Source organism: Meriones unguiculatus, chromosome 7 (assembly GCF_030254825.1).
Source record: "Meriones unguiculatus strain TT.TT164.6M chromosome 7, Bangor_MerUng_6.1, whole genome shotgun sequence".
NCBI lineage: Eukaryota > Metazoa > Chordata > Mammalia > Rodentia > Muridae > Meriones > Meriones unguiculatus.
The window spans coordinates 77850537-77873882 of record NC_083355.1 but is presented as its reverse complement, the minus strand read 5'-3'; the positions used below and the strand labels follow the sequence as shown (position 1 = coordinate 77873882).

Here is a 23346-nt window from a genome sequence, read left to right as displayed (position 1 = left end):
GGACAATGAAAATGTGGTACATAGACATAGGATGTCATTCAGATATTAAGAAAAAACAAATTATGAAATTTTCAGGTGTATGGTGTTGTGTAACAGTTTCCTCTGAGATTGAAACATTTTGTGCTTCAGGGAAATTCCTTAAGCAAGAAAGTAAACAACCAAAATTAGCTTCAGGAAATTCATGAAACTGATCAGCTTCCCTAGGCCCCTCCCTGCCAGAGTAAGCAATAAAAGATTCACAAAAGCCAAGCTGTGAGGAAGACTCCGAAACCGGACCAGCTGTTTGGAAGGTGCAGAAACTAGAACATTTGACCGGGAGAGGTTTAGACCAGAGTCTCTTGGAAAGGATCACTTTCCATCCGTAGGCTCTGCAGCGTGCTCCAGGTCCCCAGCTTGGATGACCTGTTATCCATGCTGGGATGGGCTTTGGTCATGCAGCTGTCTTTGAGTCATTTCTGGTCCTGTAAGTAAACCCTCGCCCATACTCCTGCAAGTAACCCCAGTGAAACACATTGGTTCACCAAGATGAGCTTCGGTGGTATCCGTACTTTGGTCTGTTGTGGGCTTCTTATTTATCTGGGGTAAATAGTTGTGTGTGTTGAGTATCCCCAGGAAAAGTTTTGTCACAAAACATATGGACGGAACTGGAAACAATCATATTTACTGAAGTAACCCAGACACAGAAAGACAAATGTCACATGCTTTCTCTCATCTGTGGATGTTAGCTTTGAATCTTCAGATATGTGCTTTAAAGTGAAATATCCATTTGAAGTCAGGAAATTAGTAGGGGCCCTGCTTTCAAGGGAAGGGAGATAGAATCCAGTAGCATAAATGGTGAAAGGGGACTAATGGAACAATAAGGGTTAAATTGTGGTGGGAGATGGGCTGGCAGGCCAAAGGAGCGAATACAGAGAAGGGTAACTGACACTAAGAACCTTTTGAAAAAATAATGTAGACACCTAGTACTGTAGAAGCTTCCTAAAACACACACACACACACACACACACACACACACACACCCTAAAAGTTTAAATGGAGTCACACTATAAAGAGACAATAGTGCCCCTCCCAGACTCTACAAACCACAACACACCTTGACAGCAAACAGGAAATGCTGAATTTCGCTTCAGTATTTCCTGAACCTTCTCTTCTACTTCTCAGTGGGCAATCATCCTGTTTTCCGGCCTCGGGGACCTTCCACTCCATTCTTCCTACTTGCAGCTGCACTGTCCATCATGGTAGCCGTTAGCACATGTGGCATCCCAAGCCTTGAAAAGTAGCAGATCTGGATTGAGACGTACTTCAGGTACAAAATACACACCTATTTTAAAGTGTGAGGGAAAATGTTTTGGCATTAGCTCTTTACCTCAGTTATGAATCCAAATGACAATATATCAAAAATAGCAGATTAAGTAAAACAGTATTAAAATAATCTCATTTTTAATTTGGATACTAGATAATGTGTCTTATTTATTTCTACCAGCCACTCCTGTCCCTTACTATATGCTAGAATTGTTTGGGACTTTTAAAATGACTTTCTGTAACCAGAACACTTAAACCAGAGTGTCTGGGGTTGAGACTCAGCGTTGGAACTTTTTGTTTATTTTCTGAAAGCTCTCTGGCAACATTCGTGTGCAGTCAACACGGAGAGACAGTCCCCTAAGCGCTGGAATTTTTCTGTTTCTCTGACTTTAATGACAGCTCTTGCGGGTCAAACATTCAGAGCTGTTTTCGCTTCCATTCTGTATAATCAACTTTGCTCAGACCTCTTTCTCCCTAAAGAAACAGCAAAGTAGCTTGAGTCATGCAAGTTAGAATTCTGTTTGGCTTATTTTTAATGAGGTGCACATGAGTCCGATATGCTGCCAAGGCTTGAGGCTTTGGGGGAAGGCAGAGAGAAAAATCATATTGGACTTGGGCGTGATGAGTAACATGTAATCTTTCCTGGGGCTTCTTACGCTTTTTTTTTTTTCTTCTTGTAGACACCCGCTTTGTTCTTAGCGGTAGCATGAAATACATCACACCGCTTCTTGGGTCTTAATGTGCTAGAGAATCACCTGGGGGCCTGGCTAAAACTCTGATACCGAATAGGTAGGTCTGAGTGTGGCTGAGGTCCTGCCTTCCAAACGTGTACCCGGGGGATGCAGATGCTGCTGGCCGAAGGGTCACTGTGAGGAACAGGGCACCAGGCTTAGGGACCTGCTGTGACTCACCGGGTGGGTGGAAGCTGGGCTAAGGGCCTAGTCGTTGCAAGAATGCCAACAGCACAAGCACTTCCTGGTGACAGACAGCTGGCTTTCCGAGCAGACGACTCGGCTTTCAAGTATTGTCCTATGGACACGTTTTTCTGTACGAATCAAGGTTCTCGAGAGTGGGACAGATCCTTCATCACATCCTTTAGACCTAAATCACATCCATAGGCTTTCTTCCTTCCATTCTCAGGGTCTAAGAAGAAGCCCCGGCCTCAGGGAAGGGCCTTGGGGTAGACTAATATCATGCACACCCAACCCTCCTTGCTTCCTCTAACAGTGTCAAGACTCGCTATCCCCTGCCCCTAAGTTTTCTCACCACCACTAATGTTTCTCTAGCACTGTCACTCCCTCTCCCTCTGTCTGTGACCACCCTACTTCTTCCCTGTCTCCCTCGGGACTCTGCACACTCGTCACTCTGTTTCAGCTTTCAGTCAGGATTCTCCCCGTTTCAAGACCTTCTACATGCTCTCTGGATCCAGAATCCCTGGGCATATCCTTTTCCAGCCCTTGCCCTGGATGGTCCTTTCGCTGAGAACTCTTTCTACAGACTCACATTCCCCTGAAGTTCTGTGCCTTTGATGGCTCTCTTTAATCCTCTAACCACCAGGCTCAAGATGGCATAGGGTCCCTCCTCACCATCTCTCACACTGCTTCCAAAATGTTTTCTCTCTTCCCTGGCTATACTCCTCCCCGCCCCCAGCTCTTTTTCCCACCCTGCCTTTCTTTTTGCACTTCTCTATTCCTTGGCAGTTCTTGCAATACTTACTCCTGTTCCTTGTGGCTTCAACACACACAAACAGGCATCCAATAAAACTCCTTGATAACTCACCTCTGCTAACCACCAACAAAGACACAAACTCCTAGACTAATAATTTCTATTTAGAAGAGGTGTTTGTTTTTTTCTTTAACCAATAAACAAGTGCTTTTGTGAGCCTCACATGTTGGGTTGGGGGGCCAACATCTATAAGGTCATGTAGGGACCCAGGCTCCCTCTCATGTAACGGATGAATATTCCCTGGGAGCTCATAGCCTTTGGCTGGATTCTCTGAACTCATCTGTAAACGGGAAAAGAGGGAGGGCGTGAGACAGAACAAGAGGATGTTTTTTTTATAGGCCAGGATTAGAACAGGCATATCCTTCTATTCATGGTCCTTTTGCCATATCTACCCAACAGCTATTGTGTGGATTGGAGCTTTGCCAACTGACACAAGCTAGGGTAACCCAATTGAGAAAATGCCTTCATCAGGTTTTCCTGTAGGCAAATATACTGGGGAGGGGGTTCTTGAGAAATAACCGAAGTGGAAGGGCCCAGACCACTGGGGGAAATACCATCTTGAGCAGGTGGGCCTTGGCTGTACAAAAAACAAGGCTAAGCAAGCCAGTAAGCGGTGTTTCTTCATGGCCTCTGCTTCATTTCTTGCCTCTGGGTTACTGCCTTGAGTTCCTATCCCTACTTCCCTTGATGACAGCATCATCTAGAAGATGAAATAGACCCTTTCCTTCCTGAGTTGCTTTTGGTCATGGTGTTTTATAGCAATAGGAAACAAACTAATACAGCTATCGCTAACCAAAAAAAGGAACGCCCCGTTTAATGGTGAACAGCCACCATGCAGTAGGTACTATTCTTTCCCTGGTTTCTCAGTGCTCACCTCCTCTGTCTCCAGCTCACACTGTGCAAGCCTTCTGTTCACTGGGGCCACCCATCCATCAACTCTTACCATGGTATGTTGTCTTTCATCCTCACTGTTCTGCATTCTGCTTAAATCTCCAGATGACATACTTACAATGCCCCCTGGAATCTGATCTCTGTTCCTTTGCATCTTCTGTAGCATTGTCACCTGGCAATACCGTAGCCCCGACCAAAATCAATAGGCTGGCTGCATCTCAACAATTGAGTATTGCTGGGCACAGAGTTACAGCTACTACCATAGACCCTGCTTCATGCCCAAGATGTTGAACATTATTGTCCTCATATCTGTCAGGAAACTATATCCATTCCCTAGACATGGGTTTTCCTGTCCTCCCAAGTACCCTTGTACTATCTAACTCTCTGTATGCCTTTGATATCACCTTCAACTTATTACTTCCGGATGACGAGCTTCCTTCCAGTTTCACAGAGAAAATTGGGCTATAAGCTGTTAAAACTTCATAGATTCACACCACTGCATCAAAACCTGTATGTGCTGCATCCGTTAAGTCCCATAACTGTCATCTTCTGTCTAATGCCCGTATATACATGGATCTCATCCCATCTTACTCTCTGAAGAGCATCCCTCAGGCAGCTCACCTTTCTTTCCACATCACCAATGGCTCATCTCACTGGATTTTCCTCATCATTATACACAAATGTTATCACCACTCTTCCATGACTGGGGATGGTGAGGGAACGAGGGAAGGACGGACATACAGACACGTCTACAGAAAAGCTGGGTCAGGTAGTCAGAGGCACACTCTGACGGAGCTGCCACAACTATGGAACAACCGAAAACCTCAATGAGCTTATTTTGTACACCGCAGCAGGAAGGTTAGTCTGGGTAGAAGGTTTCTGTAGGCAAGCAATCTCTGGCTCTAAACTTCCAGGGGGAAGAAGCTGCAGTTGCTATTCTTTTGCACACACTGATCACTTGTTTGTAGCCACTTGTGTACACTGTCGAGCAACGTTCCCACTTGGACCAGAGAAAAGTTCTGCCACCTTTCTCAACCTCACCTAAGAGGAGAGACTTTGCTGTTCCCATGGGTTTGAGGCAATGGTCTTTGACATGGCCCTGACTGTGTCAACAATACACCTTCACTCAAGGCTTCCTCAGCTTCACACATAGCCCTATCATAAACAAAACCTCTTGTCCTTTTTACCTGAAACTTGCTGTTTCGTTCTGTCTCCAATTCCTCTCCTTCCCCTTTCTCTTAAGCCTACCCAAGCTTTGTCAGTAAGAAGTGATCTCCCCGTATTAAATCCTGTGGTCATTCTCTAGCCCTCCTCTAACTCCACCCATGTATAGCACCACCCTTTACTCTTGCCCTGTCACCTTCTCCACTATACTTACTTCCTTGGAGCAGCCCACTTCCTGGATATGTCCCTCATTCTCTCCTGCTTGGGACCCTCCATGGCCTCATCTCCCAACTGTTTAGGCAGGATCGGAGTACTTTCTCTGTGTGTATCACTAAAGCCCTCCCTGATTGCCTGTGGTTTTCTACCTGTACCACTAAGTCTTGTTCATGCCTTGCAAGCCCAGGCACTTCTCAAATTCCAGACCCCGGGGCCAGTGTCACCTTGTCTTAGGGTTTTACTGCTGTGAGGAGACACCATGACCATGGCAGCTCTTATAAAGGAAAACATTTAATTGGGGATGGCTTACAGTTCAGAGGCTTAGTCCATTATCATCATGGCAGGAAACACAGTGGCGTGCAGGTAGACACGGTGCTAGAAGGGTAGCTGAGAGTTCTATATTTGGATCCATAGGTAGAAGGAAGAGAATGAGACACACTAGGCCTGGCTTGAACTTCTGAGATCTCAAAGGCTACCCCCAGTGACACATTTCCACCAACAACGACATCCCAACTCCAAGAAGGCTATACTTTCCAATAGTTGCAGTTGCTATGAGCCTATGGGGCCCTTTTTATTAAAACAACCGCACTCCTGAATGTTCTCTTCTTGGATATCAACCTCACATGACACAAATCAAACTTTAATATCATTTCCTAAAATGAATCCACCCACAACCTTTCCATTTGAAAGCAACTTCATTATTTAAGTTTCTTGGTCAAACAGAAGAAAGAAACAAATGTTGTTGTTTATTTTATGTATCTGTTTTTCCTGCATGTATATATCTGTACCATGTGTGTGCTTACAGAGGTCAGAAGAGGGCATCAGATCCCCTGGAACTGGAGTTACAGACCGTTGTGACCTGCCATGTGGGTGCTGGAAACCAAGCCAAAGTCCTCTACAAGAGTGACAAGTGTTCTTGGCTGTATTTTCCATCCTCTGCAATATTTTTCACACCCTACTTTAAACCAGCAGAAGAGTATAGGGCTCTAGAGCTATAACAAAGCTAAAACAAGAACAGAATTGGGATCCATGGAACCAACGTAAAGGCTGGTGGGTGTGGCGGCCTGCCTGGAAATCCATCCTTGGAAAGTAGAGACACAGGATCCCCAGGGCAAGCCGGCCAGCAAGGTGAGCTCTGGGTTTGATTGAAAGACCTTATCCCAAAGAGTAAGGTAGAAGAGAAGTGAAGAAAGATTCCAGGTATCACGCTCAGGTCTTCACAAATATTTGGACACATATGTGCTTCACACACACACACACACACACACACACAAACACACACACACATACACACAAGAAAAAAATTCCACCCAGCGTCCTCCAGGACAGGTATGCTTCACACTGCCTCCTCCCCCAGGCTCTTAGCTCCAGCGTTGGGGACCCCTCCCCCTCAGGTCTTCTCCCTTGCTCCTTGCCCTCCTCAAGGGTACCCACAGCACCTCAGTGCTTCAGGGACTGGCCTTTCTTTCTTTTTTTTTTTTCAATGCAGTTTATTCAGAAACCTTGAACAATCCTCGGACCCTGGGGAAAGCCAGCCCACAGCTTAAATAGCCTCTGGGTAGCCAACCCAGGCGTGCCACGTGGGCAATGTAGATAGGTCCACATACATGGAAGCAAGCCAGATCCTCAGCCTTAGCCAAATGTGGAATTGTTCGTGACAGAGAGCACTCACCATCGGGAAGGTGGAAGGCGGAAACCAGCTCCATCTTTAAGGCATAGCATTCCGCAGCTCTCTACAGTTCCCCCTTTTTGTTTTAAACGCATCAGGCAAGAGTAGAGGTCTGATCTCTGATATTAGAAATAAATTGGGACTTTGTACCGATGTTCGTTTAGGTGTCATCCACCCAAAGAGCATCAGACCCGTCCGATACCTTTTTCTCAGAGGCGGGACCTGGGGCATCAACCCGCATGCAACCAGACATGCTCTTCTCTGGGTCCAAAGCGGCTGACCCTGAGTGCAGTGCTTAGCCTCGCATCCTGAGCGTAACATTTTAGCTTTTTATGGTATCCAACCATGCTTGGGGAGAATGTCCTGCTTCAATGGCTGTAAAGGCCTGAATGATCAAGGCTGCATCATACTGTTGTGAGACTCTAATCTTGCATATATACCACAGGCAAACCAAGGAGACCAACACCAGAAGGCCTGCTAACGCTCCCATGCCCACCCATTCCTTCAGATGATTCATGGCTGCAGCAATCCATGATGATAATCCTGTGGCTAGTCCTGCGTCCACTCTGGTAGAATTTACTGTGACAATGGCCACTCTCAGCTGCTCCATCGTAGTATCGAATTCTCCAGTCCAATTACCTAAAATATAGCTCGACAATTGTTTAGACAGATTTGCAGCACAGGAAAAATTCTCATGTTATATGCTAGTGACTCAAAGTCCAGCATATTTTCATTGACAGCCAAGTTGAGCGATTTGCCATAGGGTATCAATTTGCTCCTGCACGAGGTCAATCCTCTGATTGAACACCATCAAGCTTCCTTTTAGTTGAGCATTAATTCCTTTATGTACAACTAAGGCATGAGCTACATTGGCTAAATGATTGTTCAGGGTCTGAGCAGTCTGCCCAGTATGACTCATGGCTAATGCCCCGGTGGTAGCTCCAACAGCCGCCAATGAGATGGTAGTAACAATGGTGGCTGTAGTTCCAAGATCCCTTTTCTGTCTGAAGAGAGTCATAGCGTGAGGGGCATCAACGGGCACAGGCACGCAGTGAGGCATGCGAGTAACTAGGGCATACCTAAATTTACTAGCATTCCAGCATTGGGCAAAAAAGCAAGTATCATCACCACAATTACTTGGCTCTATCTGGCTAATAATGAATAAAAATGGGGGATATAGACAAACAGGTGTGGGCTTATAGGAAATATTATGAGAAGCCTTAACCCCCTCGTTGGAACATCCTGCGTCAGTTCTAGAACTAGCAGTGGTGGTGAGGGACTGGCCTTTCTTACACAAGTCCCGTTCTTTCTCTGCGATGAACTCCCAAGTGACTTACTGTCTGCGTCAGGGCCACTATCAAAATGACTGACACTTTAAGGGTGATGCCTGGAAGTTTTCTCCATGGCTCTTCTACCTTACTCTTTGGGATAAGGTCTTTCAGTCAAACCCAGAGCTCACTGATGTAGCTAGCCTTGCTGGCCAGCTTGCTCTGGGGATCCTGTGTCTCTACTTTCCAAGGATGGAATTCCAGGCAGGCTGCTACACCCACTGGCATTGGTTGGTTCTATAAATCCAGATTTTGTTTTTGTTTTTCATTAAAGAGAAAACTCTTATTTTCTCTGTTGGGGGTTGGTCTGGTGCTTGTATTTTGAGGCTAACTACTGACCCTCAAGATCTGGGTACTGCCTGGATAAACCTATTCTTGTTGTGTAAACCTGCCTAAGACATTATACATGATTGGTTGACAAAAGGCCTAAAACCTGGGCAGGAAAGAATGGGGTAGGCGTGGCTAAGGTTCCCGGGCTTTGGGTTCAAGAGAGTCACAGGAAACAGATGGACAGGAAGAGAGGAGGAAGGAGGATGCCAAGTTAGGTTAGCGTGGAGAATAAACCAAGTGGGCTGGGAGGAAGGACTCCAATAATGGTAATGAGGAATACAAGCAAGTATTTATAAGATTATGAATGGAAGGCAGCCCAGATGGGCACGGTTAAGGAGATGGCATCGGATGGGGCTGGGAGGTGGATGGTGAGCTTATTGAGACAGTGTAGGTAAAATATCCACTCAGCCCAGGGTAAACAAGGCAATTATAAAATTGAACAGGCATCTGTGTCTTATTAATTGTGATGGTGGGTTATATAATACTGCCAACATAATTATGGGGCTAATAATAACAAGCATTATTCTTCCCAACACCATTTTTATTTACAACAACATTTCTTTTTAAGGCCCGTCCCCCATTCCACCACGTTACTCAGGCCGAACATACACAGCTTGGCGCTAGGTGGTTCCTCTGCTAAAATCTAAAGCTCTCAATAAAAAAAAAAAAAAAAAAAAAAAAAAAAGTTATTTCTTTTTGGTTTGTTTGTTTGTTCTTGTGGTGGGCTATGTATATACGGTGTGTGCAGTTTTGTGTGTGTTCCTATGTATGCAGATGTGCATGTATGCATGTGTCCATGTCTGTGGAGGTCATAGGTCAACCTAGGTGCTGCTTCCCAGGAGTCTTCCACTCAGGGCTCCTCACGAGTGGGGCTCAGCGCTTTTCTCACGTAGTCACCCCCGCACCCCAGTCCTGACTTGATTTATTATAGAAACACTGCAAAGGCATGTGTGAGTATCCTCTTATGCCCCCTCACCCCACTGCCCCACACAGTGGCATCTGGCTAATTAACACCAAACCCTCACCTCTGGGGCTCACCTTCCTCTAGCCCAGCAGTTCTCAACCTTTGGGGGTTGGACAACCCTTTCATAGGGGTCATCTAAGACCACTGGAAAACATAGATATTTACATTAGGAGTCAAAACAGTAGCAAAATTACAGTTCTGAAGGAGCGGCAAAAGTAATTATATGGTTGGGGGTCACCACAAAACGGGGAAGTGTACTAAAGGGTCACAGCATTAGGGAAGTTCAGAACCATGGCTCTAGCCGTCACCGTCCCAAACATGCGTCCAGCTGGCCTGTCCTTGCTTCCACGCCTGCTTCTCTGATGCCACAGATGCCAGTGGCTGGTGGAGCAGTGAGGTGATGAGGAGATAGCAGCTGAAGAGGCGGTAGATGAGAAAGCCGCCACTTTTCTTTTTTTAAATCACACAGAGCCATCTGACAGTCCTCCATGCGGCCTGCACCTCCTTGCCATCTGTGAGCTTGGACCCCACCCCAGTGTCGCCGAGTTGGAATCTCTGCAAGTTGGGTCCAGGTGTGGGCTGTGGTGCCTGCTAGGCTTAAGCAACATCCATCGAGGCTCTTCCCGTGATCTCAGTCACGTTCAAAAGGGCCAAAGAAGGTAGCGTTCTGCTCATTGCCCCTCAAGCTCCTGGCCAGACCTTTCAGGGCAGTGATGGCGCTGCAGTGGCATGAGGAGGACTTACGGTGGAGAAAGGCAAGAAATAAGACAGACCAATCTGTCTGCGTGAACAAGAGGCCTTGCTGTGTTCTGAGCAGTGCTCTGGATGTGCCTCGGTGCCACTGTGGAAGCCCCAAACTACAGAGGCCTCCTCTCCACAGGTGAGAAAACTGAGTTGGAGAGAGGCGGTGTCCCTCATCCAGCGTCACACAGCTGGCAAACTGCCAAGCTGGGATTCCCCCTCTCCGAGTGGCCCCAGAGGTCATGTCATTCCTTTAAGCTATATCTTGACTATCAAGCCTTTAAGGGCACCCCTAAACATTTATGTGTTAGAATTGCTACTCACAGCTCTTTCCTCTTTTTTACCTTCTCAGTGCAAAATAAAACCTGGGTCAGAAAATCACACAGGTGCACAGCTCAGTGGTATGTTCCGAGAAGAACCCCTCCGTCACTCTCAAAATACCTTGATGGGCCCTGTTCAGGTTTATGCCTTTCCTTCTGCGCAAAGCTCAGCACCCTCTGACTTCTTAATACTTTCCAGGCATTTGACCTGTAGACCGCCTACCATCTGGCCCCTGCTGATTGCAAATCATGTGGTACAAATCACCATTGTTATCTGCCTTCCAGATTGCCTCAAATAGGAGCTGGACCCGGAGAGCTGGGTGAGTCTCTGGTTTGGTCTCTGGCAAGATCCTGGGTGGTGATTTGTCCTCTCATCCCAAGGCTTGTAATGTCTGCCTGTTTCTCTTTTTCTCATGATTACAGCTGTGGATGCTCTATGCCAAGGCATGTTCATTCAGACTGGAGTGCAAGACAGTGGGATCTCGTCCTTGCTTCCTTCCTTCCTTCCTTCCTTCCTTCCTTCCTTCCTTCCTTCCTTCTTTCTTTCTTTTTCTTTCTTTCCTTCTTTTTCTTTCTCATTTATTAGTTATTCTATTGGAACACACTTATAAGAACAGGCTTTTTCTTAAAAACAGAAAATTGGAAACCATATGCAAGCAAATACAATATACAAGCAAAAGATCAGTTAACACACACACACACACACACACACACACACACACACACATGCCCAAGCAAAGTAATATAAGAGAAAAAGTCTACAAAAATACCATTGAGTTTGTTTTGTGTTGGCCGTTTACTGTGAGGTAGAGGGTCTTCCCTTGAGTGTGGTTAATATATCCAGTGAGAATCCATTGAGTTTTTCTTTGTTTTGTTTCGTATTTTTAAAAATTCTGTTTTGTTTTTGTTGCTTCTTTGTTTTCTGAAGAGACAAAGAAAGAAAGAGCATGGAGTTAGATAGGTGGGAAGGTAAGAATGATCTGGCAGGATTTAGTGGAGGAGAAACTATGGTCAGAATATATTGTACGAAATTGTTTTTAAATAAAAATGTTAAAAAATAAGCTTTCTTCATTTGTCTCACTACTTAGTGGGAGCTGCATATATCAAAAGTGGAACAAATATTTTCTTCTTTTCATTTATCTACAGTTTTCCCTAAAATCAGTTGCCTTCCTTCTCTTCTGAATTCTTAACATTAAGTCATTCATTAGCATCTGAAGAAGACTGACTCCAGGAACATCCACGGGTACCAAAATCACAGGTACTTAGATCCTTTATAGGAAAGACAAGACATTTGCACAAACGCTGTGCACAGCCTCTGAAATGCTTCACATCAGGTTTACTTACAACCCCAGTGCCAATGGTCTGCTAGGGATGGCCGTTCCATTGCATTGGTTAGGGGATAATTACAGGAAGTAAAGCAAGGGAGGTGAAAATTGTTTCCTCTTTTTGTTTTTAAATCTACAGCTAATTGAATCCACAGATATGAATCACAGATAGAGGACCAGATGTCCTTTTATGAATTTTTTTTTTCAAATTAATTGATGAGATTCAAACAATTACAATTATTCTTCTTTTCAAAGCTCAGAATTTCCTTTCTTTGGTCAGAAGCCATCTGACTTCAAGTCAGCTTCTGAGTGTTTCTGATGTGATCTTATGGGTCCTAACAGCTTGCCCCACTAGCAGGCAGGCCAAGAAGAGAAGCATCTTGTACATTTCCCACCCCAGACCAAGAAATGTCCATTTTTCTAGCATCCTTAAGGGAGAACTGGCTCTTCAGGACCACATCTATACACTAGGGATTCCATGACCCCTGAGTTGGTCATTGTTTTTAAGCCTTGTCAATAGATAGAGCCAGAAAGTTCAGGCATGCACACATATGCAACCAATAGGCACATTGGTCTACACACCTTTTGCATGCATGCTATACCCAAAACATAGAAATTTTGTTTGAATGATGCATTTTTGTCCCTCACTGCTAGGCTAGACTCCCATCAACACAGCCTACTATTTGACATACGGCAGCCTATCCTGACATTTTAAAAGCTTAGAGAGAAAGGGAAGTAATTCTTCAGTTCCATTAGAAAACCGGTCTAGGAATCTCCATCAGCGCTCTCCTCTCCCTCTTCTATTCTCTTCCTCCTTTGCCTCCTCCCTCCCTCTCTCCTTTTCCTATTATGAGGACACTATATCTGATAGTCCATTTCTACTTTCTGAAAAAGAAGACATCATCAGATAGTCCTTTGCATGTGTGTGTGCTTGGTGGGGCAAGGCTCTGCCGGAGGTGCGAGCTGCTTCTGAGGAGAAAAGCCAGCCCACCCACACTTTGCTCCTACACTGAAAGTTGGTTAGTTGCAAATCCAGACTGAAGAATGCTCTGTATAGATCAGCAACCAGGCAGCTCTTCGTTAGGGGAATTAACGTGGACATGACCATGAGTCCTCAATTTTGGCTGAAATAAATAGGTTATAAAAGAAGCAGGAGGAGCTCTAGAATAAGGAGGCCTAGGAAGCCTGGAGATAGGATGGCCTGTGTAAGAGCAGACAGTCCATACTCTGTCTCTGTTTCCCTCTAATGGGAGCTGAAGAAAGACTCAGCTTATGAAAGCAGGCCCAGCATCTCAGCCCGGCACAGCATAATTCACTCGAAAGCCTCTCACGTGCTGCAGTATGCTATGCAAACGAGCCCACTGTATGACTGTTAGATATTATTTAATTGCATTCAGAACTTCTTTTATAATCACTGTGGCCAAGCCTATGTGCCCTTGCATGCCTTTTTCAAATGAGAAGTACAGGAACGGGAGAGCGCCCAGGCTGGCTGCCTCAGCGTGCCCACAGGGACAACAGGGGGTATGACTGTGATCATCATTATCTTCATAAAAGAGCTGAAGGTTGAACCGGGGCCGCCACCCACCCCCCACGCTTCTCACCAAGACAAACACGGGGCACCACCTTTATAGGCACACAAGTGCATGCATGCCCTTGGTTGTTTACCAGAACTCAGGCCACAGGGAGTTTAAATAGAGAGGCCCCAGGACTCCAGAAAGTTCTAGAGAGTGTAGTCTCCTAGAGTGGGGCATGGTATATGTGTGATCTGTCAGGGAAACTGACAACAAATGAGATAAGCCAAAGGAAGGAATGTGGATGGAGCTATATAAGCCTCTAATTACGCTGGTTTATGGGTGGGGGTCACAGCCACGCTGAGGAAAACAGAACCATCCTATTAAAGAGACTTCGCTGGGTGGATGGAGTGGTTGAGGACCTGTAAACACAGGAGGGGAATGCTATGATTGTGGATGGCCTGAGCTGAAGTCTCTGGGTTGTTGAACACACCTCTTCCAGGTGTCCTCCCGTGGGTGTCCGCAGTGACTGCTGTCTGCACATACAGGGGTTCCTTACGGAATTTTCCCAAAGCAACTGAGAAGCAATCGGCAAACACGTGACCCGGGACTCTGAAACAGAATTTACACAATTTACTTCTATTTCCTCCATTGTGAGAGGAATAGCAAAGCAAAGGTTAGCAACACGTGGCTTGGAAAACAGATTCCTACTCTCTTCCAATGCAATGTGAAGATGAGAGACAACGGAGGGGAAAGAATGTGATCCAACTATCCTATAAGAAATAAATATGAATAAATTAATAAAATAAATAAAACTGAGCACACACAGAGAGATCACAGAAAATCAGACACAAAACAAAATGAAACCTCTTTACGTTTTAATATATGCATGTCAGAGGTAAGTTGCCTGAATTCAAATGCAGTGTTCACTTGGGTCCTCTCTCCCAACCTCTCCACTTCCTTTCTGTTCCTCACAGTTCAACTCAGAGATCCAGAAACACACTAATTTTTTTTTTTCTGTTGAAAAGAACATAAGTGTGCTACCAAAGTAACTGGCAGCATGAGGAAGCCCCTGGCCCAGCTCTAGGACCCCCTGACCCTTAGTCCCAAGAATGGAATCTTCCTGACACTGCAGAAGAACCGCGGTTTTCTGAAGAAGCACAAGTACAGCCATCTGTGGGCCTCACAATGCTGTGCCTTACCTGCTTGGCTCCCTGCCCTACCTCCTTCTCCTAGCTGTTTCTCAGTTTTCACGCCAGGGGCCATGAGGAGCTGTTGCCTAAGTTTCTGACTCCAGCGTCCTGATCTTGGGTCCATCCCTTCACTCTGGTCTTCTGACTGGCGGCCTCATCTTCCTACACTTCTCACAGGTCTAATAGCAATCAGCAAATTGGGTTATAGCTGCCATCTCTTTTTTTTTGGGGGGGGGCGGGTAGGGGGAGAAATTCTAAAGTCACCTAGCTGACATGTTGTTGTGGTCTCCAAGTAGGTCAGGAATGTAAGGATGCTCCAGAGAAAGGCTTCCTGTAGCTTCAGAAAGATTTCTTCAGTGTGTTAAAGGTAGAGAGGACTGCCCTTTCACAGTAAAGGGGGAAAAAATAACCAGAACCAGTGAGAACTTGCAACTCTACAATCAATGTATTCACTGGCACTATACTTGAACAAAAGCTATACTTGAGCAAAATGAGCAACAATGAACTTGGGTTGAACAAACACGATATTAAAAGGAAATCAAAACAATCTTATGTATAGATGCAAGGAAGAGACTTGGTGTACCTCTTTGTGCGATGGAGAAGCCCTAGGTACCAAGTGCCTTCATCCTCAAGATAGTTCAGCATGAGAGGAAGCTCAGATGAGGACCAGGTCTCGGGCAGAGCTGTAGCCCAAGCTCATCCAAGTCCACCAGGACACTTGCTGGGACCAAGGATGAAGCACGTGACCCAGCAAAATGAACCACAGTTTGGAGGGGGAGGAAAAGGTGATGGTGGCAAATGGGAAATTAGAACAGGTGCCACAGAAACCTCAGAAGAGAGAATCATCCAGAGAAGATGTGGAGAGCCCTGTCCTCTGGTGGGAAGCAAAGAACCATGAGCTTGCTCCAGAGGACAATATGCTGGAAGGAGGGGTTTAGGACGTGTAGGTATACTTTAAAAAATATTTATGTTTATTATATCTTTTTCTCCCTACTCTACATCAATCTCTTCCAACACTCCAACACCAGGTAGGAGAGAGAAAGGATTAGTGGGATAGGGGGCATAGTTCTCTTAGCTGCTTCCTGCTGGTTAGGGTCATCAGGTTCCTTGGAGCCAGTCCAATTCTCGTTTCAGGAGATGTCCAACTTCTTGTCTTACAACAGCAACCAGGAGCAGCAAGGGGGAAGCAGAAGCAGCCTTGTTCTTTCTCTGAGCTCCAGACTCTACTGGGCTCTGGCATTTATTCTCTCACAGGTGTCCTCAGATTTAAACTATCTGCAGCTGGCAAAGAGTTCCTTTCAGAGCCGCATGAAACAAATAGTCTGCTGCTGTGGACCATCTGAATCAGTCCCACATCCCACACCTGGGACCAAAACAAAAGCATGTATATATCCGCTACAGGACAGTGACTCTTAACTTGTAGGTCACATATCAGATACTTCGTATGTCTGATATTTAGTAACAGTAGTATTTCATAATAGTAGAAAATAGTAGTAACAGTTATAGAGTAACTGTTATGGTTGGGGTCACTGCAACATAAAGAACTGTACTAAAGTGTGACAGCATTAGGAAGGTTGAGAACCACTGGCATAAGGGATCTCAATGCTCTGTGTGTTTGTGGATGAAACAGACAGTCTGTAAATTCCCAAGCCCAGCAGCCGAGCACAGGAATGCTCCCAACAGTTGAATCTGAGCAACCTGTGGGGTCATTTGCTATTTATACTACCAATAGTTATCAGTTTCTTCATCTATAAAATGGGGATAGGCAAAGCATTGCCTTCCATAAGGTTGGTGTGAGCTTTATAGAGCTCAATGCCTGCAATATTAATAAGCATTTTGTAAACAAGTGTCTAATAGTTACAATAATTAGTATCATCAATATCTTCAACACTTAAGCTCATCTAACTTGCAATATTTAATTTAAGTGGCTGACTGTGCACTAGGGTTGATGGGTTCTTTTATAGCTTCGGGTTCAGCAGAAAGTATGACCGAAATCCACCAACTTTACATAAACTGGGGCTGTAACAGAACAAGGCCATCCCCTTGTGACAGAAATACAACAAGTATATTCATTGCTTCCATCGTAAACCAGTAGTCTAGTAGTTATGTGGGGTACCAACACTCAAGCACGTTCTGTTTCTAATGTTTTTCATATCTTACATTTATTTATTTATTTATCTATCTATTTGTTTTTTTATTTAGTTTGGGAAGGGTTGAAATGTGAAGCTCAGAGAACAACCCAAAGGAGTTTGTTCACTCCTTCTATCATGTGGACTTTGGTCATGCTTTCCACTAAAAAAGAACCTATCTGGGATTAAACTGAGGTTGTCAGATTTGGTGGCAGGCACCTTTGCCATCTCAGCCATCTCTCTAGCCCTTTTTCATAGTTGATTGGTGTATCCTAATTATAACGTAATTATAAAATAATTCCATTGTGAAATTTTTATGTTTTTATATAACTTACTTTGGTCATATTTACCTGTTATTCTCTCTTGTGCTCCTTCTCCTCCTACTGGTCCTTTTCCTCTTTCCAAATAGCCGCCCTTCTCCTTTCATGCCTTTCAGGCATACGAGAGAAAATGCAGTGTCTGTCTTTCTGGGTCTGGTCTCTTTCATTTAGCATGATAATCTTCAGTTCCATCCACTTCCCTGCAAATGACATGACTTCATTCTTCCTTATGGTTGAATATTTCATTGTGTATGTATACCACATATTTTTATCATATGTAAATGGGTACATAGGCTGATTTTTATAACACTGTGAAGTTGCATGGCAACTTTGATTCCTTTGGCTATGTATCCAGGTAGATCATATGGTAGGTCTATTCTTAGTTGTTTTTTGTTTTTTTGTTTTTGTTTTGGTGTTGTTGTTTTTAAGAATGATTTGTATTATTAGTTGTGTGTGTGCTTGCCTGAGTATGCATATGTATACGTGGAGGTTTCACCAAGGCCAGAAGAGGGCGTTGGAACCTTTGGAGCTGAAATAACAGGAGTTTGTAATATGCGTGGCTTTTTATGTGGGGGCTAGAAGGAGAACTCCTGTCCCCGTAATTGTGCAACAAGCCCCTTTAGCCACTGAGCCATTTCTTCAGTTCCCTGGTATAAGGGGTTTTGTTTACCTGTTCTGTTTGTTTGTTTATCTGTTTTGTTTGTTTTTGAGACAAACAGGCCTGAACTGTTTTTCTGTGGTGACTGCGTTAATTAGCATGTTCTTGTTCTGTTTCCTAGCAAATAGGTAATTTGCTGATAAAAGGCTTATCTGGGTGTTGCCAAGATACTCAATTTCTTTTGCAGAGTAGTCTGGTGGGAAAGCCCGGTTTGATTCGGAATATAAAATATTAACACACTTGAAGGGCCTCTCCTTACAGCAATGTGCATTTTCAGTGCTGGAGCTGTGGCCAGTGAAGCCCTGCAGTGAGTTCGTGTAGAATTGTGTGGTCTGGGCTCCTCACAGCCCAGGTCACAGCTTCCCCGCGAAGATAAAAACTTCTTTCATCTTCACAGTAGGCGCTCTGCAAATGCTCCAGCAGACACACATGAAAGGCTGAAATATATTCCCTTCCATTCTACGCAGAATAAACAGAGCCACGCATGCTGATAAGGACTTGCTTTGGGCCCCAGCAGGGGGAATGCAGAGAGGATAATGTGCCAAATCATTATGTCAAGTCCAAGGGTGCTGAGCGCAGCAGTGGGGGAGATGCGGCTTCCACCCTGGCTACCCACTCGCCTTCCAGGAAGCTGGTCCTTTCCCCTGCCCAGCAGGATCTACCTGTGTGGACAGCAAGCGGCAGAGCAATGATAGGATGGCTGAACCTGGCTGTCTGAACATTACATGAAGGTAAGACATGCCAGGCTCCCGAGGGAGAGACATCCCTCGGCAGTCACAGCCCTCAGGGCTCTTCCTATGATTAGCAGGCATTAGTTCTGACTGCTGGGTTAGTTTCATGGTGGTATGCCCCCGCACCCGTTAACCCCGGAGTGCCTCATGCTTAGCCAACGTAACAGTTAACTTCCTGGAGAAAATCTCACAGGCCAGTTATTCGGAGTATGTTCCAGGAATACCAAAGTGTTTCGAATCTGAGTGGCCGGCACATGCAGGGGCTGGGGGGCTTTGAAGGGGTGTGTGAGTCTCAGAGTGACTTCAAAAGCACACGGATAAACAAACAAACAAACAAATCATTGGGCCTCTGCTGTAGGACTTCTCCAGGCCTTTGTTGTTCGTGAATGGGCTGCCATGTGCATGTTTCTGTTTCTGCTGTGGATTTTCTATGTAGGATGTGTCCGCCCTGTGAACACGGGTCTGTTACATGGGAACTGTCTGTGCTGCCTTACACCTTACAGAGTGAAAAGAAGAAACCTGATCTCCTTACACTTCTCAGGTGTGCTTATTACACTGTATTTTCATTTGCTGCATTGAGAAAAAAAAGTCAATGTTCTTTTAGAGCTGGCGGAACAATGCCTCGCAACTGTCTTTGGTCCTAAAGAATCTGGCTGGGTTGACACAGACGAAGTGTCTATAAAGTGCACACAATTCCCTATCGGGTCTGTAGCCCACTTGAAAAGCATTCATCTGAACACTGAATAATTAGGCCTTGATGTAACTAATACAGCGGACTATGCTAGCTCCACAGTGTTCAGAGAGAAACGTGGCACTAATGAAGGCATAAAGACGACTTCAAGAACGTCTTGGGGACATCCACTCAGAAGCGGTCTCCATTTGTTTTCATTCGTGTTTTCTTTCTTTCTCATAACGGTAATGTGGGCACGGCACAATGGTTCCTAAAACCCCAAGGATGCTCAAGTTCATTTCCGGCTTGCCGGCCCTGTTCACAGCGAGCCCAATGCCTTGCTTTCCTCTCCTGGCTCACCTCATGGCACAGGCGCTTGTAGTTTTCTTTCCAGCCCTTCCAATCTCCCAGCAACCCAAGAGGAAGCGGGGATAAACAGTGGTAGCCAGGACCACTGTGCCAAGTCCCGTCACCCCGTGTCTACCTCCTCTTCATTAAACTAACTTTGTGATTCTGAACCTGGCTCAGCAATCTGCAGCTAACATTTTTTTTTAAGCTAATGGAGATTTCATTAACTCCAACACCAAACAACTTTGCTTTTAACCCAAACACATTAATTATGACTGTTCTTTTAAGACTGTTCCCAAACTGATCAGAAACTTGACACGGCTAATGAACTAGAAATGGTCCGGGGGATGAACTCTACTTGAAAGAATCCAGTTAATGCAGAAGTCTTCAGAACATGGAGTATGTGGAGAAAAAGAACAATGCAAATGTTTACAATAATGAGACAACCACGTCGTGGAAAACAGGAACTCTTCCTCACAGCCGGCCTCCTCCTAAGTTATACTGTGTTGTCCAGTCCTCCTGATGCTGAAATCAATACCATTTTTCATTCCCGTGTTACAGTTAAAAGGCCCAGAAATGTTAAGCAATTTGTCCTGGCCAAATAGGTGAGGTGCAAACCTGCCATTTCACACATTCTGCCCTGACAGGGAGGCTGTATTAAAATGCTGTCTCTGTGTAACGAATTAGCCACCAGGTTTGTGGCTTCAAACTAATACATCCATCACCTCATAGGTTTTGCGGTCTGGAATCCCTAGGCACTGTTCAGAGTCATACAAGGCACAGAGCGGGCATGGGCCTAACTGGGCTCTTTTCGGAGTAGGCCCTGTGGACACGGACTGAGAGCCTTGTTATTTATCTGGTTCCCTGGTCTTAGCTAAGGGCTAGACTCTATCAGACCTCTGCAGTTCTCTGTCATGTGGTAATTACACTCTCAAAGCCAGAAAGGGACTCTTTTTTTCCAGTTGACCACAAGGGAGTCTAATAAAACAGCCAGGTGGGTAGCTAGCTCATTGTCTGCCTATATTCTGTTGGCTAAAAGCAGCTGGGGGTTCTGCCAACACTCTGAAGGAAGGAATTTATATAAAACTGACTCACTAGGGTTTGCCTTTTAACTGTGGCTCTATCTGTACTAATGTCCTGTTTTTTTGTTTTGTTTTGTTTTTTTATTTAGTTGATGACTATTATCTGCCACATAGGACCATTCAAGCATCAAGTTGAGGTTAATGTGTATGCAGACACTGAATTAAAATAGACAATATGGACCCATAAGCCTGAGGTTTTCATGTTTACAGAAAATCTGTGACTTCGTTGTTGAGTAATTTGAGGTCAGTGCTAAATGAATTCTCAGTAAATGGACAGTTTAAGCTTAGCACTTGACTCTAGAGACCAGTTTTCCAGTAGCCAGTTTATGTAATAATGAAGTTATTTTAAAATAAGTAAGGGCCATTTGACAATGGAGTTATTCCAGCTAGTAATCATACCAACAGAGGATAATTTTACAGCAGTACCAGGCTGGAACTGGCCCCTTTATAGAGACTGTTGTGCCAACCTCCAGAATGGGTATTTATAGTCATCCAACAGCTCAGAGGCGCAAGTATGGATGTGGTTCCTCTCAGTGCACTCTTACACTGGCTCTGCCGAGCGAGTCCTTTGGGGTTACCAAAAGGAACATATAGAAACTATATAGAAACCTCCCTTACGAGCAAGCCCGAGCAGACTCAGTAAAAAGAGGGCAAAATATGTCTGGGGCACAAGCATTCAGTGCACCCAGGTTTAGAAACAGCCAGGGGTGTTTGATCACTATCACTTCAGTTAAAATCACAGCCATCCACAGAGTGGCTGACCTTCTCTGCGGTCATCTTAGACTCATCTTATTCTCAATAGAGGCTCTGCTTGGGTCACTCAGCACAGCATGGCACAGAGATTCCATGAACATAATTTCTCCCAACCTCCGAAGATGATTGGTCTCCTCACACCGGGTGGGAGACAACTCCTAGGCCTGGTCGTCAGGTGGCAGTGAGTTAACAGGAGCCTCCACTGCCCCAAAGAGCCTCATTACAACTAATTAGTGATTGCAGTAAAATGGCGGAAACAATGAGGGCTGTTGGGTTCAAAGGTGATGTACACATAAGGACTTTTACAAATGTCTTAGGGCTGGGGAGATGGCTTGGTGGGTGGGTAAAGATGTTTGCTGCCCACGCCTGACAAGCTGAGTTTGAATCTCCAGAACCCAGGTAAAAGCTCAACACAAGTGTCTATAAGCCTGAGGGCCTCTAAAGAGATCTCCCTGTAGGGAGGTAGGGACAAGAGACTCTCCAGATGCAGGTGGAAAGGTGAGGACCAACACCCAGAAGCTGCCCTTAGACCTCCAGGCATGTACCTGCACCCCCACACACATCATACAGTCACATAGCAGACAGACAGACAAGTCAGACAGACAGACAGAGAGAGATGTAGAGATTTGGAAAGCCTTTGACTCTTGAAAATCTTCATGAAGATGAAAAGCTCAACGTGAAAGAAAAACACCTGTATGAGAACATGTTTCAGTGTTGGTTATACTAGCCCCAATCAGAAACAAATGCCCAGTAATGGGGGACCAAAAGTAAAGTTTTAAGTGGGTGAGATTACATAATTGGAGGGATGGAGAAAGATAGATAGATAGATAGATAGATAGATAGATAGATAGATAGATAGATAAAGAAGGTAATGCTAAGATAGAATTGATAGCCATTCTATATTAAGTCATCAACTAGGAGGGTGAGGTCATGGGAGTATATAGCATGAGAGGATGAGAAAAGCAGGAACAGATTTTTGGAAAATTAATTAAGAAATATTAGTGTTCTGGACTGAACAACACATTCATGTCTTGAAGACACAACTCTCCACATGATGGGTTTGGTTGGTTGCAGAAGCCTTTGGGAGATAATCGTGGTGGCATGAGGTCATGACATTAGCCCCCTTGTTGTGACATCAGTGCCGTTTTAAGAAGAGACACAGGAGAATCTCTCTCTCTCTCTCTTTCTCCTTTCACTCCTTCCCTTCCTCCATCACTCTCTCCCTTCTTTACCCCTCCCTCCCTCTCTATCATGTAAGCATGTGGCAAGAAGCTGGCTGGCTGGCTGTATGTCACAGAGAGCTCCATCACTGAACATTCTCTCTGAGTCCTTGGCCCTGGACGTCCAGTCTCAAACTGTGAGGACATAAGCCGACAAAGCCACACATTCCATGTTCTATGGTTCTGGCAGCCTGCGTTAGCCTGTGTTCTCTAAAGGGGAGTATTCTTTATAGAAAAAGAGAGGGAAGTAGTAAGACTTGAAGCTGACTTAAAATGAGAGAAGGGATAGTGGCAAGCTTCAGGAAGGTGTTGATCAAGGGATGCAAGTTCTATTTAGATGGGATGGATAAGTTCTACCGTGTACCGTGTACCATATATGAGGGTAAACCTTACATATCCTTATAAAGCATGAGTATGTGAGAAAAGAGGAATGTTCATTTCCATGATCTAGTTATTTTTACAAGGTGCTCAAATCAAAACATTTTAAAAATCAGAGTTATCACAGCAAGAAGGGTGTTCTGTATTCTTTTGTTATTTTTTTTTTTTCTTAACCTTGGCCAAGTTAGAAGTTAATGTGTCATCTACCTTGTACCTGACAGAGGAAGCAGCTCCCACAGCAAGGGTAAACAACACTTTCAGGCAAGCTGTCTGGAGAAGGAAGAAAGAGTGCAGGGCAGGGCTGCTGAGGAAACAGCAAAACCCAGACCATCCAGTTTTAAAGTGGGGGAATGGCTGGAGTAGACATTTCTTTAAAAA

At 44.9% G+C, this 23346-nt stretch overlaps 1 long non-coding RNA gene across 3 annotated transcripts in view; it reads right to left on the bottom strand.

Moving 5' to 3' along the window:
- Positions 1–7980: 7980 nt before the first annotated feature.
- LOC132655246 (uncharacterized) overlaps positions 7981–23346 on the bottom strand; it is an 86558-nt gene continuing 71192 nt past the window's right edge. For all 3 annotated transcript variants that reach the window (XR_009592986.1, XR_009592989.1, XR_009592988.1), the window contains 3 exons: positions 17159–17328; positions 13980–14098; positions 7981–11572 (listed from right to left, as the gene is read on the bottom strand). This is a non-coding gene — a long non-coding RNA (uncharacterized LOC132655246). The remainder of the gene's footprint in view (positions 11573–13979; positions 14099–17158; positions 17329–23346) is intronic.